Source organism: Molothrus aeneus, chromosome 6 (assembly GCF_037042795.1).
Source record: "Molothrus aeneus isolate 106 chromosome 6, BPBGC_Maene_1.0, whole genome shotgun sequence".
Taxonomy (NCBI): Eukaryota; Metazoa; Chordata; class Aves; order Passeriformes; family Icteridae; genus Molothrus; species Molothrus aeneus.
Genome location: NC_089651.1, coordinates 54,287,813 through 54,308,061, shown reverse-complemented (window position 1 = coordinate 54,308,061; position 20,249 = coordinate 54,287,813). Strand labels below are relative to the sequence as shown.

At 47.6% G+C, this 20,249-nt stretch overlaps 1 protein-coding gene across 4 annotated transcripts in view; it reads right to left on the bottom strand.

The window, feature by feature from the left end:
* The window catches only part of INF2 (inverted formin 2), a 42,547-nt gene extending 24,438 nt beyond the window's left edge, over nucleotides 1–18,109 (bottom strand). For 3 of the 4 annotated variants that reach the window (XM_066551730.1, XM_066551732.1, XM_066551733.1), the window contains exon 1: nucleotides 17,996–18,109. The gene's annotated coding sequence lies outside the window, so the exon portion shown is untranslated. Of the gene's footprint in view, nucleotides 1–28; nucleotides 59–17,995 lie in introns of those variants that run through there. The other variant, XM_066551731.1, reaches the window with a different exon arrangement.
* Between the last annotated feature and the right edge of the window lie 2,140 nt (nucleotides 18,110–20,249).

The following is a 20,249-nucleotide window of genomic DNA, read 5'->3' as shown; positions in this document are numbered from 1 at the left end:
TTTAATCAGTAATTGGGATGTAAATTACAGCAGCTAATTTACTACAGCAGGTCCGAGCTCTCCAGCATGTAGCACATACACTGGAACCAGTCCTCTGTTGAAGAAACTCAATATATCCCCACCTTACCCACACACATTACATTCAGGCTCTGAAGACTCTGTGGAGAGACTTTTAGCACATCCAAACCAGCAAACACAGCTTTAAAAGTAGCCAATTTGCACCAGTCAATTGCCACTACCTGTTTTCATGCAGTGAAAGGAAAAGGTTGGAAGCAGCATTATCAGCTCTGAGCTCCTTATGCCCATTAAACCACTTCAAAATCTCACTGTGCTGGAGAGGCTGTGCAGTTTCTAAGCATTTACAATGGGATGGAGAAATAATTTTGAGCATATCCTGCTCATAAGAGCTCTGATTACCCTGTTCCTTTTTCGCTTTTATTTCTTTTGACTGATGTTGAGGTTAATTTTATAGCACTCACTTAATCTCTTCCTGTCTGCTGTAATAGCAAATATGTTTGTACACATGGTGTTTATGCCTGATAATGTCAGAGCCTGACAGGCTGAGAGTGCAGGTACAGCAGCAGGAGGCTGGCTACAAAAACAGCAGAGCACTTTTTTGGAGATGGGGAGCAATGGCCTGTCCCCCCTGGAGGACATGGCCTTTCCAGCCAGGCCATCAAGGCTAGCAGCAAGGAAGGTCAGGAACTGATTCAGCACACACAAACTGCAAAGCCAAGTGTAACTCTTGGTGCCAGATTTTATGGTTTTAGGCAGGATTATTATTTTTCAGACTCACAGGGATCAAGCCACACAATGCAGGTCCTTTTCAAGGCTGCATGCAATGGTTTTGGCTGCTGAGATTAGCTCAGTTGGTCAAAGCACCATGCTAATAATGCCAAGGCTGGCATTATTTGGATTTGATCCCCAAATGGGCCTTTCACTTAAGAGTTGGATTTGATGATCCTTGTTGGCCCCTTTCAACTCCGAATATTCTGTGACTCTGTGATTCTGTTTTAAAGCTGAATTACTCCCATAGATGAGTTTTCCCCTGTCTGATGTTACCTCCCTGTCCTGCCACACCACCAGTACCTCTGTTCCCCTGAGCTGTTGAGCCTCAAAATAACCTGGGGCCAGCTGGCCCCAAAACTCAGCATTTAGGGGACTGAGGGGATTATGGCAGATTCTTATTTTCCCTTCCCAGCTCAAGCACAAGGCTTTCTAGCCCAGCAGTGACTAAAAAAAATGCTTGAAAAATCTAAACTAAGTAATCGCTGGAAGGTTTTGTTTCCAGAAAGCCAACACAAAGGATGGACCCTTTACACTAGTTGGAAAAAAATCTCATTTTAAAGCCTGCCTTGTGATTTTTTCCTGTGGACTGTGCCATTGAGAAAAGTCCTGGCTCCTTCCCTGCAGCAGAGCTGCATGGCTTCTGTTTTACCCAAAGAGTCATTTTGGCAATCTCCCCTTGGCAAACATACAGCCAAAAGATTTGCTCACTGATTAATGACAGGCACGATATTATAGGCCTAAATATGCCTCTTGGAAAGATTCAAAGTGTGATGGGGTAGGGCACTTGAAAAGTTTCCCTGAGAAAATATGATGGTGGGACTTTCTGGCAGCTCACAGCATCAAAATCTGCATTGAGAGGTCAGAGGGGTGGGAGAGTTAGCAGGATTTGGTGACAGAAGATCCATTTAGAGAGCTCTGGAGAAGCCCTCTGGCAGAGTTTCTTTGGTTCAGTGGGAAAGAAGCTGGCCAAGCACCCAGTTGCTCCCTGTTCTGTTAGCTGAAAAAATGATGGTCACGATCCAAAAACATGAAGTGGCAAATATACCATCTGAGAACACACTGTACAGCTGAAAAGTGATAAAAAGGACCATAAAAAAACCAACCCAACCAATCCCCAAACAAACCTCCCTGCCAAAGCACAGGCTTGAGTTTCCAAGATTTGTCATCACTCCCTGCAGTCCAGAGCCCTTACTCACTCTTGGTAAAATTCTTTTTGGGATTAGTCAACCCCAGTCCCTCCCCTGTATTCAAGCCCAGGAATTTGGGTTAGGCTTGATGCAAAGGAGAAGAGAAATCCTTCCTCACTGCAGGGAGAGAAGCAAAAGTTTCACAGCCCTGGGGATGGGGCAGCATCCTACACCTCTCACCAGTCATGGTGATGGCAAATCTACAGCCATGGGGCTGGAGAGTCCACCTACAGTCAAATTCTCCTCCACTCTGTGCATGGAGCCCAGACATCTCTTTCCAGTGCTGGTTCAAGCTGGACCTTCAGTGTAGGGCAGTACTGAGAACCATCTGACCTGGGTGCTGGTCAGCCCCTGGGGCTGCAGAAGTGGCTGCCAACTGCAAGCTCCTCTTCTCTTGTGTGACTTCATTTATACTCAGCAAATCACTTTTTTTTTTGAACATAAATAAACATTTCTTATCCAGCCAGATAACAAAACAGGCTGACTTTTTGCTCCCAGATGTATGAATGCCTCATTATATTGTATTTGTACTATATTGTATTTGTACTATATTGTATCAGCTACAGCAAGTCAGAGAAATTACAACAGCATTATTGACCTCAGGCTTAGCTGATTCCTGAAAATTAAGCTCCACCAGTGCAACAGGAGGCAGGAAATACCGAGAGAGCATCCTGTTTACCAGCAGATTTGTTCTGAATTATCCTTCCCTCCCACCTGCTCCGCACGGATGTGAAGAGATGAGAAACAGAAGCGGGCAGCACCTCTCCAAACAGCCCTGGCTTGTGTTTTCATGCACTAAAATGAACAAATTGGACTGATTCAATATTCTTCCCCACAGAGAGTGCACCCTTTTTGCAGGAAAGGATAAAGGTAGCTAATGTATCCAATTGTAAAAAGGGAATAAAATAAACAGGAGCTGTACTATATAAATGGGAAGGAAATGAATATGGAGGAGATGGCAATACAACTTTGCAGATGGTGTGATAAATCTGTTTACAAACACAGATAAGAGTGATATATTGTGAATGCAACATCTTTCCATATTTTCCATGAAGGAAAAGATTGCAAAGATTTTTGGATACATCCTTAAAGGGCTGCTGGTTTTGCCTTTTATCTCTGACCACAGGAGCTTGTTAGCAGGTAAATGATCTCAGCAGAGTGAGGACAGACAAGGACTGAAATGGAACACATCTATCTGGCTGGCTCACAGAGGCTATTTAAACTTCCCTTCAAGGGAAGGAAAGTGCCCTGTCAAAACCAGACAGGACAGCTGAATACACCTCACCTTTTCCCAGCAGAAGGCCACAGGGAGCTTTGCCTTTTGTTTCCCAGGGCAGAGAGGGGGCTGTGATGGTGGAAGCAATGTCCCCAATGTCCCCTGTGTCTGACCATGCCTGCAGCCCCCACGTTCTGCCTCCCCAGCTGCCTGCTCAGCCCTGGGGGTGGGTGCTGCTTCCCTGGGCACAACCTGAGAGTGTGTCTGTGCTTGCTGCTGTAGGGACACTCACAGCCACAACAAAGAACCACAGAATCCTCTGGCTTATGTTAAAGACCTTCAAGATCATCGAGTCCAACCATTAACCCAGCACCACCAAGCCCACCACTAAACCATGTCCCCAAGTGCCACATCTACATGCATTAAAATGCAATCCTCTCCTCATCTTGTCACCCTCAGGAGCTGGTTAGCCCTGATGGGGAATCACAGAATGTTAAGGTGTTAGAATGGACCCTAAAGATCATCTAGTCCCATCCCCCTACCATGGGCAGGGACATCTCCCACCAGACCAGGCTGCTCAAAGCTCCATCCAGCCTGGCCTGGATGCCAGGGTTGTAACATCCACAACCTCCCTGTGACAGTGTCTAGCTACCCTCACCATAAAAAATTTCCCCCTCTTTCAATTGGTACCCATTACTCCTTGTCCTGTCACTACAGTTCCTGATGGAGAGTCTCTCCCTGGCTTCCCTCTAGGCCCCTTTCAGGTATTGGAAGGTTGTTATAAAGTCTAAAGCAGCATCAATGTAAAAGTACTCTTAATTTTAGGAGATTCCTTTGGGAAACATAAAGGTATCCTGAGAGCTTGTGTTCTTGCACGTGGCAACAGCAACATCACAATTCATGGTGCCAACTCCTTGGATCACTGGGTTTGCAAAGTTATAATGTTCCCTGCATCCATCCAACCTGGCCTGTAAAATTTTCTCCTCCTTTCTTTCTAAATCGGGTACTTCCCAGATTCAGTTTTCTGTGCCTCTCTGTCCTTCAAGTCCACTCCTAGGGAGATGACATCTGTGGGAGATAAATCAGGGCACATCAATACTTCCTCCATCCTGTGAAGCTGCAGAGCACAGAGCTGCAGAGCACAGCTTTCAGTCTAAATTATTACATGCCTCCAGGATGACACGGATCACAGCAAGGACTGGGGAGGACATGTGAGAAGAGATTTCTCAGGGCAGCTAAGTATAATTGAGTGAAAACAAAAGGGAGAAAAACTGCAGGTCAAAACTACTCTGATTTCTTGGGGAGCAGACCCACTGCCTATGGAGAAGAACAGGACTTTGAGGCTGCTGTGTGTGAGGGGGAACAGCAGCTCCTTGCTGCCCTTTGAAGAATTCTGGGAGCATCCCAATCCCACATGCTGCCCTCACAGCCTTCTGCTCCCCTGCACAAGACTGCCAGGGTGAGGAAAGCTCCTTTATACTGCTCAGTCCCCCTCCCTTCCATGCCTGTTCCTGGCACTCAGGAGCTGTTCTGCCTGGCTGACTGCTAATGACAGGTTTCACTTCTGAGGAGCTCCAGTTTTCCCTCTGCTGCTGGGAATACGCCAAGCCTTTGTATTTTGCAACATGTCAGACTTCTCAGTTCCCCAAAAAGGAACAACATCCTGGCTTTGTGCTCTCCAAAGTCACTTCTGGAAGTGTGATGTGTTTCCTTCACCTCTCGTTTTGCTTTCATTTGTGCTGCTGTTTTCCTGTGCAGTGTTGGAAGAGCTCACCCACAGAAAGGCCAACAAACCATCCTTCCATGCACCAAGAAGAGCTGGGGGAAAGCACAGATCTCTATTTTAGACATCAACCTGACCCCTTGGTGTGGGCCCATGAGTGTCTGTAGGAGCCAGTAGCATTTTCAGTCTCCCAGGGCAGCTGGGATAAGGGCATGGTGGGAAATTCAGGCAAGCAAACCAAAGGCATGGTTTGCACAACAGACCTTGCCCCAGCAAGTGCTGCTCCATCCTTCTGCTGCCATGGCCAGCAGCCTCAGCAGTCTTTAGATCTACATATTCTCTAGATCACCTGTATCAGAAGCCAGAATGTGTGATTTACGATCAAAAAAATGAAAAGTTTTGGAATGAGTGCCCACTCTTGCTCTTCAGTACTGAAAAAGGTCTCTGGCACACTGTGCTTTGCTTTGGCACAGCCTACAGGAGCTCTCACAACATAGCCAGGTCAGCTGTGGCCTCAGCAGTGCTGCAAACCATTATGGGGAATATTTTGTCTTTAGGAAATGAGGGAACATGGACACACACCCTGCTGCAGCTGTGGGCAGGAACTGTGCCATCCACACTCTGACTGGGCCTGGCACAGGGCTGGCAACGGCTTCTGCAAATTCCCAGAAAAGGATTTCAATGCACAGACAAAGAGTGGCCATACTGGTATAAATTGGTATGTATTTTGCCAGTATTTCCTTTATTTCTTTCACAAATAAAGGAAAAACATGTTGTTCTGATTCAGTCCCATTCACCACCATCAGGATGCTGTGTGCCAGCACAGCTTTTCTCTCCTGGGCAACTACAGACTACACTATTGTGTGATGCCTCACAAAATGGCTAAATGTGTCCATTCAATATGTACTGCTAGCAGTGGAGTTACACCAGGTTTAACCAAAGAAAAAAAGATTGCCAATGACTTCTTCCTCAGTAAATAAACACATTTCTCACTGGGCTGCTACAGGTCCACAAACAAATCAAACTCAAGGACACTTATGTCAGGATCTTCAGTGGCCTCTAAACCCTTATTTATGTAAGAGGTTCCACGAGCTTAGCTTCAAATGGGTTGGAAACCACTCTTTGTTACTCTAAGTGTAAAGACACAATAATCACTTCCCTTAAGGCGGTGAGCCAGGTTTAAACCAGACTGATGCAGCTGTCAGATTTGGTTTCTGTAATGGCCACTGCCACTGGAGGGGGGAAAGTGGCTTATCTGTGTGAGTCAGACAAACCAGTATCAGAGGCTTTTCATGGTGGGTACAAACCCAGGGCACCCTCAGGTGCTACCACAGCCCCTGGCAGGCACACAGGTTCCACCCTGGAGGGATGTGAGGTGGTGGCCAGCTCTGGCCCCATGCAGAGGGTGCCAGCCCCCAGTTCTGCACCAAATGGGGCCACCGGTGGCTCACTCCAGTCCTTCCCCACTGCTGCTGTAGCAGGCCCATGGGAGCCCGAGGGGGATCCTGGCTCCAGCCAGAAAGGAATGGGACTCGGGTCCAGGTCCCATGAAAACTCTGATGGGAACAAGGAGGGTCTGGAGATTCCCCTGCTCCAGCGCCCACACACTCAAGCAGGGGCAGCAGCTCCATCTGCCAGCGATTTCAGCACCATTCAGCATTCTGGGATGCAACTTATTATTATCCTTTGGGGTCATGTGAGGAGCAGAAACTGTTACCCAGCAACATGGACAGTGCAGTGGTAACTTTCTAAGACTCCTGGCTTCTGCTCTGTGGGAAGCTGTCACACAAGCAGATATGACAGCCAAAACCCTTTTATAGCCTTTTTTTTGTTGTTGTTGATGTATTTAAAAACCTCCCCAGGATGCCAAGAGGACAGAGAAAACTGTCAGAGGGAAGAATTCCTACCTCAGAGCTGAAGCCAAATTATTCCATTGTCTCTCCCACACGGAAGGATACTTCTCAACCAGTTGTGTGATCCCTCCCTTCCCCAGCCAGCTCCTTTTCTCCTTCTCTCATCAAGCAACCTTCAGTCAACACACTGTAAATCCCCAAAGAGTATTTTTATAATTCACACACTCTAAGAAAGTTCAACAGGATGTCAGTGTCTGATAGGATGCAAATATCACTCTCCAGAAAGGTGCAAGGAAGTGACTTTTCTGTATCCTCCAGGGAAGGCATTTGCATGTCATTTGTCACCCTCATTCACCCTGTGCTGGTGGCTGGCTGCGGTCACTCCCCGTGGGCTGGGAAGGTGGGAGCCTTGCCCCCACTCCATGTCTGTGTCCCAATATGAGAAAGCACTCCTGGCATGGGGTGACTCAAAGCAAGGAAATGACCAAAGCAGGGCAATGATCTGTCAAAGAAAAGGAAGAACAATGAGAAGGAAAAAGAGGATGCAGGGTGGTCAGGGGGTGGGATGGAGAGCACAGCTGTGGGTGGGGACAGCCCCTTGCCTCTTGCATAAGCTGAGCTGGGTTTTCTGCCTTTGTGGCACCAGAGCTTTAAACAGTGCAAGACCTCAGGGGTGTTTGCAATGCTGGAAGAACCAGGACAGCTTAAAATATTGAGGATGTCTCTGACCCTAGGAGAGGGGCCACACAGCAAAGGCTGGGAGCTCAGGCAGTGTCCCCTGGAAAGGGGCTCAGTGACAAGAATTCTGCTCCCATTGGGCACCACTAAGGTCCTGCTGAGCTTCAGCCCAGCTTTTACGGGCTGAGCAGGCTCTGAAGACATTAAAAGCTTTTTTTTACAGAAAACATCTCTGTGCCTTTCTGGCTGATATTTAATGTGAAAGCTAGTTTGTGAGCCACAGCTGCAAAATGCATCCACTCAGCCTCTTGGGAGGTGTTAACTGAAACCCAGTCATTATTAAATTGTGAATATTTCAACATGGCCCATTTCAGCATAAGCCTCCTGCCTGGCTCAGGGGTAGCAGTTAGGCTTCTGTGAGGTTCTACCCTGAACTGAACCTCCCAGATCAAAAGTTGGAACCCACATCAAGAGTCTTCCTGCCTTAGGTGGGAAACTCAAGCCTTGTGTACATGAGCACGACTCCACCAGTATCAGAAATACACTGATCTGTCTGCCCCTTGGTCCAAATTCAGTTGGCCTTTAAGAACCCTAACTGCCCAGTTGCTTTTTAACTAAAACAGTTTCACCATAACAATGCAATGTCCAAGGAAATGACCCTGCACAATTCCCCATCCTGCCATAGGAAACACTCTGGGGGTGTGGCCATACAATCCGAGACTATTGTTAATTCAGGATGGGTTTTACAGCAGCAAATGAATGTCCCTTTACATTTCATGCAGTCCTGAAGTGTAATCCCCAAGGCCTCAAAAGATTAGTCACTAATCTGGTTCTTGGGAGCAGGACCAGGCTCACAGCCGGTTTTAGGGGAAAAAATAAAATTTAAGAGAAAAAATAATCCTGCAAAGAAAGGATTGTGATGGTGCAAATTCCTGTCCTTGAAAGCCATGGAAGCAATGTAAAAGGTTATCAATCAGGGTCCATCGGGTTTCATCTGAAGCCTGGATCCAAGAAATTACAGAAATGTTTCTCCTTTGAGAAAGGTTCCATCACTTCCGACACAAAAAAACCCCACCCAACAAAACCCCACAAAAAAACCCCAAAAAACCCAAAAGCAAAGAAAGCAGAAGTGGAGAAATTGGGCTGAAAAGCAGGAAAACCACTCTGAGGCTGCACTGTTCCTCTGCAGGCCACATGGACATGAACTTCCAAGTTTCTCAGAGAGAGGGCCAAATGGTTTTCCCCCAGCCAATCAGCCCAATTTTACCCCAATTTTCTAGCAGATGATTTGGTGGTCCTCTGAATAGTAACTACACCAAAATCAAACAGATTACATCAAGAACTAAGAGTTTAGTTCCATACTAGGTCAAGTAGAGCAGAGACCCTTTACTTTTTGAGTATCACTCTGCTGCCTCAGAATCACAGAGCAATGGCTTGACTGCCCACATGGCCTGCCCACAAAATGCAGGAATCCAATTAAACAGACATAAATACAACCCATTTGCCTTTAGGAATTAGATTATTCCTAATTACAGCAATCAGTGTCTTCTCACTGCTCTACGTTTCTGTGACTAATTTATTCCTATGCCAGTGTCTTTTCAAGGAAGTCATGTCAAGGGTTTTGGAAAGGGAACGCCCAGCTCATTTTGGGCTGGCAGGGAGACCTGTGCCAGCCAGAGGTCTGCTGCAATGGCTGTTTCTAGGTGATCCTGCCTAAAATACCTTGTATCACTCCCTTCTAATCACTAAACATCAGCACAGATGTTATTCAAGAATCCAAGGTGCAATATTCACCTCTGCATCTCTGCGACGGGTTTGTTGGGTACTCTAGCACCCATGGGGCCAGTCATAACAACTACATGTCTACAGGGGCAAAATTAGAGAAATAAACTTGGATAATTCAATTTCTCTGTTCATCTGAGAACTGAACTCTGAGTTAGCTAAGCAGAAGGACCACTGCTGAAATGGCACTCAAGGGGAATTAAGCATAGATGAAGACATACAAATTTAGGGAGAGAGCAAAGTAAAATTTGAGGGAGGAGGCAAATCCTCCCCCTGCCCCCAAGGTTTCTGGCCTCAGCAACATGACCTTATACACTGGGGGCAGCAGGAGATGCCAGAAGAGCTACTGGGATGTAAATGGGGTGAACTAATGATGACCTTCCCAGGTATTGGGACAGCACAGTGACAGCAGCCAGTTTGCTCCCTTGTGGGGAGCAGAGACATCTGAGCATCCTCAGGAAACCACAGGAGCAAGACAGGACTGCAGAGCTGACTGCTGCTGGCTCTTACTGAATTTCTCTACTCTCCTTGAAGACTGACATCCCTCCAGCTCTCTTGCCACAGACCAGCTCTCTGATTGCTTTGTGGCTGAATGCATTCACTTTGGAGGATGTTAAAAGGAGGGGAAAAAAAAAAGCCTTCTGAAGTAGTCTATATCTGATGAATACTTCAGATAACAAAAATAAAAGATTCTGCTACTGCCAGTAGCATATTTCCGGGAACTTTGTATCTAATAGGGTTGATCTGCTTAAAACATCCTTAACATTTGCTCTGCAGTTCTTTTGGTAGAAAGTTTCTGCAAGAAGGAAACATGGGGAGGGTGTTTGGGGAGGGTGCTTCCACCTGAGGAGATTTAACCATGAACTGTCAGGAAGCTGGAGTTTAATTTGGAAAGGTGTTGACAAAAATCTCTGCCAAAACCCCAAACTGCACCAGCAGTTCTGCCCAGAGCACAGAACCATGTACAGGTTTCTAAAGGATGTATGTGCTGCTAAGCACAGCTAAGAAGGCTAATATTTATTGTTTATTTTTCCTGCATACATATAGTGCACCTGTGCCAAGGCTGCAGGGGAACTGCTTAGGCACTGCCAGGATGAAGGGTGCCACGGCAGCTGGACTCTGCTCCCTGGTACACATGCTGGTGCTGCAGCAGCAAAAAGATGTAATTACAGAAAAAAGACCTTCTGAGCCCTGCCCCAGAGGGAGAGAGGCAGCAGATCCTGCCCAGGGTTTAGCTGTATCCTTCCAGCACAAGCACAAACCCTGCACAAGGCTGAAGATCTTCAGGCAGGCAGTAGCTCCTCCCTAAAAACCAGTTTGATGCTGGAGGTCCACAGAGGAAAGGGTTGAGGGCATCACTAAGCCAAAGAGCTACCCAGATCCATATTTACAGATATCCCTTCTGAACAGAGGTACGAAGACACCAGAATGGTGCAGAAGGGGGAAGTGTTTTTCCAGCTGTTCTCCAAACAGGTTGCAAATGTGATTCCCTTCTACCGAGATCAGCTTTTCCATTCAGCTGCTGCTGAATCACAGGGGCTGGTATCTCATCTGCTGAACAGCCCAAATGCAAACATCCTGAGTGTTTTTGTTCAGATAAGGCTGACCACAGCCAGGATTCCTAATGCACGTATTGCACACATTAAAGAGACCAGCCCCAGATACTGCCAGGTACCTTCCTGCTCGCTCGTGTGAATGTGAACATTACCAAGCCTAATGAGAGAACCTGCTCAGCTGCTAATTCAAGAAGTTAAGCATTTGAGCTGTTTAAAATAAATGCTTGAAGAAGGCTGGCTTAGCATGATTTCAACATTAATCCACTCCAAAGATGCCTTTAGAGTATTTTCTCTACTGCTGGGTAAAAAAGTTTGAGGAGCATATTTTGTAACACAGTAATCCTAAAACATTAATGGGTTTAACCTTTCATTTTGCTACAGTACTCTTTCCAGCTGTTTTGAGAGGACCTAAAATTGTCCCCCTAGATACTGACTTTCCAGTTCCAACCCAGTCTTTGTATTAATGTGAAAAGATTTTAGTATGGCCCAGCCAACTGGGGATCATGGGAAAGGTCTCATGCTTGGTCAAAATGACCTTGCTATACTAGCAGGATATCTAATGATTATAATTTTTACCTTTTTCAGTTGTTCCTTATCACTTTAGATACTGTTTTGTTCTTTGCAAAGCAATCAGTTGTTCAATCATATCCTCAGGTTTGCATAGTCCAAAGAGTTCCAGTGCTTTATGCCAGCTGAACATGTGGCTGTCATTAATCTTCAAGAGGAAAATCACTATACTTGTCTGATAAGTTAATATTCAGTGAATATTAGGATATAATTTTATAAGTGATTCATCTCTTCACATATGGCTTGCTTTCTTACATGTGTTATCAGAACAGGGGTTTGGGAATTACAGGCTTGTAAATCAATTTAGCTTTGTGTTAGTCCTTTCCCTTCCTTTTTAGATAAATAGAGGCCTTATTTAAGGCTTGGTAATGTTTGCAGAGGTTCAGTCCATTTCCAGTAATGGAAACAACAAAACCCAAAATTTATCCCCAGGCTTATAAAAGAAGCTTCAGGACTGGGTAAATATAAAATAACTCATGAATATTGGACAGCTTGTTCTGAAATGGGAAACTACAGCCCATCAGTGCATAAACAAGTGAGCACAGCCAGGCAGGCTTGGAAAGCAGCCTTCCAAGGGAGAAATGGAGCAGCTCAGCCAGTTTTCAGATGAGAGCTACTCAGGGAGCCTGCTGCCACACAGGCATGACACAAACCAGAAAGGAAGCAAGTTATAAAATGTATCAGGGAATAAAAACATTTGTTCCCCAGTTCACTTTCATGGCAGGCTCACATTTGCACCATTTGTCATATAAGTCAAGAAGAAGACACATTCATAAATACTTTCTAAATAGCAGAGCCCACCGCTGACATGACAGGCAAATATTGCATTCTTACAATTTCTTACTGTAAGAAGTGTGAACTTTTCTGCTCTGCCTCAGAGCAGATTTGCTTCACTGCATTGTGCACACAGTTGAAAGTTAAGCCGACCAATTCTAAAGGATTTATCTTTTTTTTTTCCTCTTTTCTAAATAGCAGAAGTAATTAATCTGCTTCAGAGAATGAATCAGCCTTTTCTGAGCTAGAAACACACAGAGGAGATTGTGGCTGTTTCTGGGGCAGGAGGGAGGCTTACTCACACAGCTGATGCAGCCACCCAGGGCGTACAGCTGTGGGCTGCGAGGGGGGCAAAACCCCAGAGCTGCACCCCAGAACCCCCCAGAGCCACCCTGTGCCCCCAGGGGACCTGGTGGGACAGAGGGAACGGGCTCAGCACTGCAGTGCTGATGGAAGAGAGGAGCCAGTGCACAAGGAATGGCCCAGGGAGGGCTCTGTGGCTCTGCCTCTCCTCCTGCAGCCCTGGGTGGCACATCCAGCCCCTGAGGGCTGCACCCACTCCTGGGAGTAAATCCTTTGGCAGCAGGGGCCATCCTCTTATTTAGGTGAAGTACCTTGATCTGGGCCAGATGGTGGGATGAGTTGATTTGCACAGTCTGACTTGGTAGGCTGTGGGAAGAAAAGCACTGCTCACAAAAAGCTGCTGCCCTGTACTATGGGAACTTCTGTTTCCAACTGGGGCCTCTGTCAGAAAATAAAGCTAATGCTTAGCTCACTGCTTCCAGCCCATGCTCAGCAATGACTTAACAGAAAAGCAGGACAAGTAAAGAGCAGACAGCTCCCAGAAAGGGGAAGCCAGCAGAACAGAAGCAGCATGGAGATAGCTGCCTCATTAAAAATAATGCAACTTAACCCACAGAGCCAGTGTAACAGTTATGCCTTTGCTGCATTGGCAAAAGCAGAGCCGCTCACCAAAATTATAAATAAATAAATCAATCAAGATGATGCCAACCTTATTCATTGATCTGGAGAGAGGAAGGGGCTCTGCTGTTGCTGCTTGCCTCCCTTCATCCCCTCTGGCTGTGCCTCCTGCAAGTGAAGGGCTGGCCTTGCAGTCCCCAGTGGGGCTGGAATGTCCCTCCCTCTGGGGGTCACAGGGAAGGGGTAGGACAGGTGGCCATGGCTCCCTGAGCAGAGCAAACAGGAGTGGAGCTCATTGGACCTCTGCAATGCCAAAATCACCAATATTTTCCATTTTAAAGTACAACTAAATATAGAGGTTTTATGGTTGCAGGATGCCTCCTTTCCCACACTTTCCTGGAGTGATCTCCAAATTCCTCTGCTGTCCTTGCTTGTTAAAATGTGACTCAGCTTTCCCATCTGGAAAAGTGGAGACCCACATAGTTCCAAGGTGGCCAGCTGCCACCAGTGATGTCCTGTGTTAGCATTAGCCATCAGCTTGGGAGCAGCAGAGCCAACAAAGGCTTTGCAAGCTGGGTTTGGGGTGAAACCAGTGTCAGAGAGTCTGTAGGTACCCTGTGAGCAGCAATGCAAACCATCAGCTGAAACTCTCAGCACCAAGGAGTGACTGAGGACACCTGCTCACAGACTCCAATGGAACAGCAGTGCAAAGAGCAAACCCCTTCTCTGGCCTCTAACAGTCCACAAAATTAATACTGTTCACACCTCAGCTGAATAATGGTCCTGGTAAAAATAACAAGTGGAAGTCATTTCCAAGTAGCACCACCTGGTGATAATTACTCCAACCATGCCAAGTTCAACATCAGGCCTTACCAACTACATACAGCATTTGGCAGCTCTGCATTTGTCTGTTCTTGTGATATTGGACAAAGTGCTGGAGCAATGTCCCTTCTGAAGTGAGCTGCTTCTTTTGTGGTCATTAAACATTTTGGAATCAGCTGAGTGACTCCAGTGATGGAATGAGGACTTCATCCATTGTCTCAGTCTTTTCTGGCTTTATCTGGTGTCCTTTATCAGCTCAGATGTTTTTTCAGAGACCTTGAAATACACTATTAAATGCTACAGAGCTTTTTGCAAACACTACTGTTTGCTTAAGAGTCTCATTGATCTGTGGCTCCAGCATTCCCAGCACTTTGAAATGTCAGCTCAGGTATTAAAATAGTAGAAATAGCTGAATCCATGAACAACATGTGTTCATTACATCAAACAGAAAACCCACCATGCTGTTAGATGTTCTCCTGATGCTTCCTGCAGATGTGAAAGGCTGGCTGACAAAGCAGCAACAAATGTTCATCTGCCACATTACACAATCACTAACTTTTAATTTTGGGCACTCCTGTAGATGCCAGGCAATGACTCAGGGCCTCATGCTTGAACCCCACACCCTATTTTCTTCTGTATTCAGTTTCATAAAATCACCTCATCTACCACTGACATTATCTGGTAGCAATCATAAAGCTTGGCTGTTGCTCATTATTATTCTTTTCCTAGGAAAAAGGAGCCAGAGGATACCTGCCCTTGACAAGGAATCTGAGAGGCACTGAAAAGTCACCCAAATGCTTTCTTTAAGCATTTCCAATTTCTGCTTCACTCCAGTCCTTAAAGCATACCTGCAGAACTGGAACCTCTGGAATGGTCTGACAACCCCACACCAGACCTGTGAGCAAGAAGCTGCCCTTCTTTAGAAGGTGACAGTCAAAACTCAGGATTTGATGTGACTTGTTGCCTTCCCTAAATTTGTTCTTAGCATTTTGGTTGGCAGCACTGGACTGGAGAAATCTCAGTAAAATTAAAATACAGATTGTTTGCTCACTTGGTGCTCTCAGTGCTTTTTCTGGCCATTGGGAGATGAAGGCAGCCTGTGCAAGACCAAGCTCATGAACACTGCATGATAAACTGCTCACAGGCAATGCTGAGAAACACTGGAATAAACTTCAGCTTGGTGGATAATGCCAAAGGGATTATAATATTTTAGTAGTCATGCACTGAACACGAGGGGTATCATGCTGCAGTCTACCTTCTGCAAAATATTTAGGTATTTTTCACCTGATTATATAAAAAGCAATGTACAATGTTAATGAACGGAGCAGGGATAACTCCTAATGTTTATCTGCACCTACCAATTGCAGCATTTTGGACTGAGCAGAGCTGGATTTGTTCAGTGTCACTGTGTGACCCCATGACCTGACTTTGTTGGTTCAGTGGTATTTTCTCTGAATCATTATTGATAGACCTTACTGCAAATATTAAGAGCAAGGATATTCAAGTGGGAGCTTAACCTGAGCTCAGATATGAGCACTGAGCTTGTCTGAAGTTCCTTCAGCTGTTTCAGCTCGATGAATGTTGTTCACTGCCCAACCTGCAGCATTGTGCTGCTCTTCACTGCTGAATTTCACCCATCTTCTACTCACATCTGGCTGCAGCTACAATGGTGGGATTAAATATCCTCATCAACAGAATAATCACTGCAGAAAAACCCCACATCTAATAACTGATGTCATGGAAGTAAATCGGGTGGAAAGAAGGACAAAATGCAATTTAGCTTGCTTTGGTAAGAAAAATTTTCTGCTCAGCTACTCTGGGAAAACTATTCAGCATACCTGGCACACAAGACAGGGATAAAGTTCAGCTTACAACACATTTGAAGCCATTTGCTGTGCAGTCCAGTGAAATCAGAAGTTTGCAAATGAAAGATAAAAATTTGTAATAAACAGGGTACAGACCTGGAAGGATCAGACAGAAAATGAAATGGAAGGGGTCAGTCTGAGTCTAGCAGGGGTCACTACTGCAAGTGAGGGAGACTCCATCCTACTTAACTTCTCCCTTCATCACAGAGCAAGTGGGAGAAAGCTGAGGGAACTTTCTGAACTAGCACAGAACATGGGGATATGCAATAAAAATGGGATTAACAGAATGACTGGAATACGATGAGAGCTGACAGCAGAAAACAAGTCAGATGGACACCTGGAGAGGAAAATCCCAGCTTCCCACCCCCCACCACAGGACAGGAGGAACCTGAGGAGGAGGTTAATTGCAGCACCTACCTGGTGAGGGATTTATTTCTAGGTAAGGTGTCAAAACATGAGAGGCACAGGACAGACCTCTGAGCCCTGCAGCTCTGCTCATCCACAGGGAACTCGGAGATTAGGAAGCCCAGCTCACAACTGCCAGGGATCAGCAGACGCTGGAGCCTGCTTCATGAAAGCAGACAGCGAGTTGGAGCTTGTTTGGCATTGCACAGTAAAGAGTGCAACTCCTATTTCTGCACTGATAAGAGAAAAGCACCAGGCAGGGAGAACGAAGCAGTCACAGTGCAAATACAAAGTAAGAGAAAGCCATATATTGGAGAAAGGGTTATAATATCAGTTCTATTAAGGTGTGAAATTTCCTTTTCCCAGAAGGCTGGCAATAAATGAATTACAGTCATGTGCAATACAGCATAATATCATTCTGTGTTTAGATTTGCTGACCTGCCAGGTCTCTTCCTGTCCTACATTTAGATTATCTTTTATACAATGGGTCTTGTACACTGCTTGCATTTTTTCAGCAATATTTTTGGATGACAGCCTAGAATGGGATTATTAACTTATAACAGGACAAAAAAAAAATCTCATATCCTCACAGATTCTTGCAATCCCTTCCCCCCAGCCCTCTGGTTTTGGCAGCCTCTGTTTAGTGGAAAAATAAGCTTAAGTGGATGGAAGAGAAACGAGATTAGTGGCCAGACAGCCCAAATTCTGAGCAAGTTCAGTAGGACGATGGCAACCTTACTGTAACTCTGCTGACTCCAACTTTCCTTTTCAACTAACTCAAGCCAGAAGTTTCCTTGCAGTCTACCAGGGAGCCTGAGGTGTTTTGCACTGTGTTTACCCGGAGAAATTCTTCAGTCTTAAGAATCCAAAAAAAGAATGTACAGTTCACAGTGCTGATCTGGTACAGAGAGGGACAACCGCGAGCACCGTTTTGGGGTATTTTTTCTAAAATCAGTATGTCTGAGCACTCCTTCCCCGCCCACGAGCTCTGGAATTCAGCTCTGTATACCGATGTTGCAAGAAGCCATTTAATCACTGCAGAGTTATTGAGCAAAAGGGAGGATGAGGCTGGAGAGAACTATGTGGGAAAACCGGGCAGGACTTGGGAGACCTTGTCTGAAAACCACTGGATAACAGAACAGAATCCGTCAAAATAAAAGCCTGAAAGTGGCCCAGCGCAGACGCAGGCACGCCATCCATCCACTCTGTGCTGGGAGATGCTCTGCCAGCCCCAGGCACAGCAGGACCACATCCCGCTGCCATCACGCCTGCAACCCCGCACCACGTTGCACCTACACGTGCAATCGGGACCACATCGCACCCGTACCCCGTGTGTCTGCACCCGCCATCCGAAGGACATCCAGCAGCGACAATACCAACACCCGAGCCCTCGCACGGTGTGTCTGCGGCTGCAGTGGGACCCGCTCCCACCTGTGTGCTCCACTCTCGCACCTGCAATCCGGACTCCATCCCGCCTATGAATACCCCGCGCTGTTGCATCCGCAGCCCGGACCGGCTCCCGCCTCTCCCGTGTACCCTCAGAGCGGCAGCGGGGCCCGTCCCAGCGATGCTGCCGCACCTGCAGCCCGAACTGGGTCCCACCTACACCTCCCTGCCGCTGTCGCGCCTCCATCCCCCTGCGCTCAGCATCCCTCCGGTGCATCCCTCACCCGGTGTGAGAGTGCAGCTCCGGCCCGCTGAGCTCCTTGCTCCGCGGACACCGGCCGGTCCCAGCGGCCGGCAGCGGGGCACGGGGGATGCCCAGCCCCGGGAGGGGGTTTAGCCCAACTTCTCCCGACCCAGAGGACCCCGCTCCCGCGGAGCTCCCGCGGAGCCCCCGGCGGAGCTCGGCCTTACCGCGGCGGCTTTCCTGCGGCGGGGACGCACCGACCCTGCTGCGGGCAGCGCCCCTCACGGCCCCCGGCCCTGCTGCGGGCAGCGCCCCTCACGGCAGCCCCTCACGGCAGCCCCTCCGCCCGCAGCCGCCGGGCTCTGCCCGCCCGCGGGAGCCGCGCCCGGTTCCGGGGCGGGGCGCGGGCGGGGCGGGGGGTCCGGACCGGGCCCGCCGGGGAAGTTTGTCGCCTGCCGGGCGGGGGTTCCGCCGCGCCGCCCCAGAGCTCTGTTCTGCTGCGTGGATTCCCTCAGCAGCCCCGCTGCCTGTCCTGGTCTCGCCCTGGCGGATCATCCCCGGGGGAAGAGCTCCCCGCGGAGCCAATGCTGCGTCCCGCTCGCCGCAGAAGGTGCTGCCCGTCCCGGGGGCTCCCCAGTGTGTGTCCGTTCCTCCCGTGTCCCGTGGGCATCCTGGAGCCGAGCGCTGCCCCGCAGCCGTCCGGCAGCCTGAGCGGCCCCGGTGTGAGGGTGCAGCCCCCGCCCGGCCCGGGGACCCTCGCAGTCCGGCCCTGGGGTTTGGATCCGCGGCCCGGGGCTGGGAGATCAGAGGGGAATCACGAAAGCTGGGGACAGGCTGCCCAGGCGGTCAGAGAGCCAAGGGATCCGGCACCCTCCTCTAGGGACCCGGCACCCTGGTCTCTGCAATGTTAGCGCTTCACTTTTAACACAGAAGCATGGCATCAATCGGGTTGGAAATTACCTTTAAGATCATCGAGTCCAAGCGTTAACCTATCATTGCCAAGCCCACCACTAAACCACATCCCCGAGTGCCACATCGACATGTCTTTTAAATACCTCCAGGGACAGTGACTCAACCGGTTCCCGGGATAGCCTATTACAACGTGTGAATCTTGTACTTTGCGCTGGGCTAGGAAAGCTAGTATTTGAGCATTTTGCACAGATTTTTAGTGTATCACCATGTAAACACCCAGTCAGATACAGCCTAAAACTAAAGTCAGTACAAGTTTAACATCTCCTGGTGCTTCAGATGGGCACAGTGGGCCACCCAATTCAGCAGAAGAGAAGGAATGCCTTTTCCATTAGTAAAACACATCAGCTCCAGAGATAAGCAATGAAACAATGGAGTTAAGCTAAATATTGACAACCAAGTGGAGAGAATTTGGTGGAAAAGTGACCCCCTTCGTGGGTCAGAAGTGCTGTGTCCTATAGGCATGAGTCAGTTCTGATTTCAGACAAAGCCACTCAGCTTTGCCATCCAGAGAAAACCTGGCAGGGAAAATCATGGAGGGGGGAAATAACTGATGAAATGTTTTGCAAAGGGCTGCTGCAAGCTGCTGAGAGCCAAGCTGAGACCACTGAGTATGATTACAGGTGACTGGAGGATAGTTACAGGGTGAGAACACAGGGCTGAGTACTTCTGAGACTTCAAATTGGAAAACGAGACCTGAGCTTTCACTGTTTGCTCATAAAACACTCTGTTTTTAGTGGAAGAGCAGACAAATGGAAAAAGACTGCCTCTCTCAGAGATGGCAGTTAACCAGAGTGGCTCATTGCTTCTTCTTTTGCCCAAAACAAATGTTTCTAATTGGTATCTTATGCAATACATACTTAGCTTTACAAATCTACGCAGTGGGAAAAATGGATGTGTCCGCTGCAGTCTTTCTCTAAAGGGTATAAAACTGGTTTTGAAAGAACTATTTGTTTTTTAGAAAGTAGTAATTGTCTTTGCCTGCTGCTGCTGTTCTTGCTTTAGCCCTTTTTCCATTCTCTGAAAGTTTTTGCTGCTTTGCTGCTTTGCTATATGAAGAAGAACAGGGAACCCAAATCTTTCCTGCTTGAGAGCATTTTTCTTCTTCTTTGTGTTTGTCTGCTGCCTTTGTATTCTGGAGTAGCCCTGCCATATGGAAGTCAGACAGGTAGGACACCTTGATATGTCCCGTGGGGCTTCCCCTCCTGCTGCCTCATTCATATGCTCATTTCAGGCATTTTCAGCATCAGGTTTGTGGCCTCTGTCACTCATGGTGACTGTGAGTGTTGGGGAAGTTGGGCTGTAGATCCTTTAATCCACTTTCCTCTTATGTCTACAGGAGCATGGGGCAGCAGGGAGTGTGACCATGGGGCAGCTGGGTCACACACAGGAGACCTGCAGCTCACAGAGACCTTGTGCTCAGGGCAGATGAGAGACAGGGAGAGGAGCAAGGGAACTCTTCCTCCTCCATGTTTCACTGCTTTATTCCTTCTTACTCTAGTGCTTGGTACT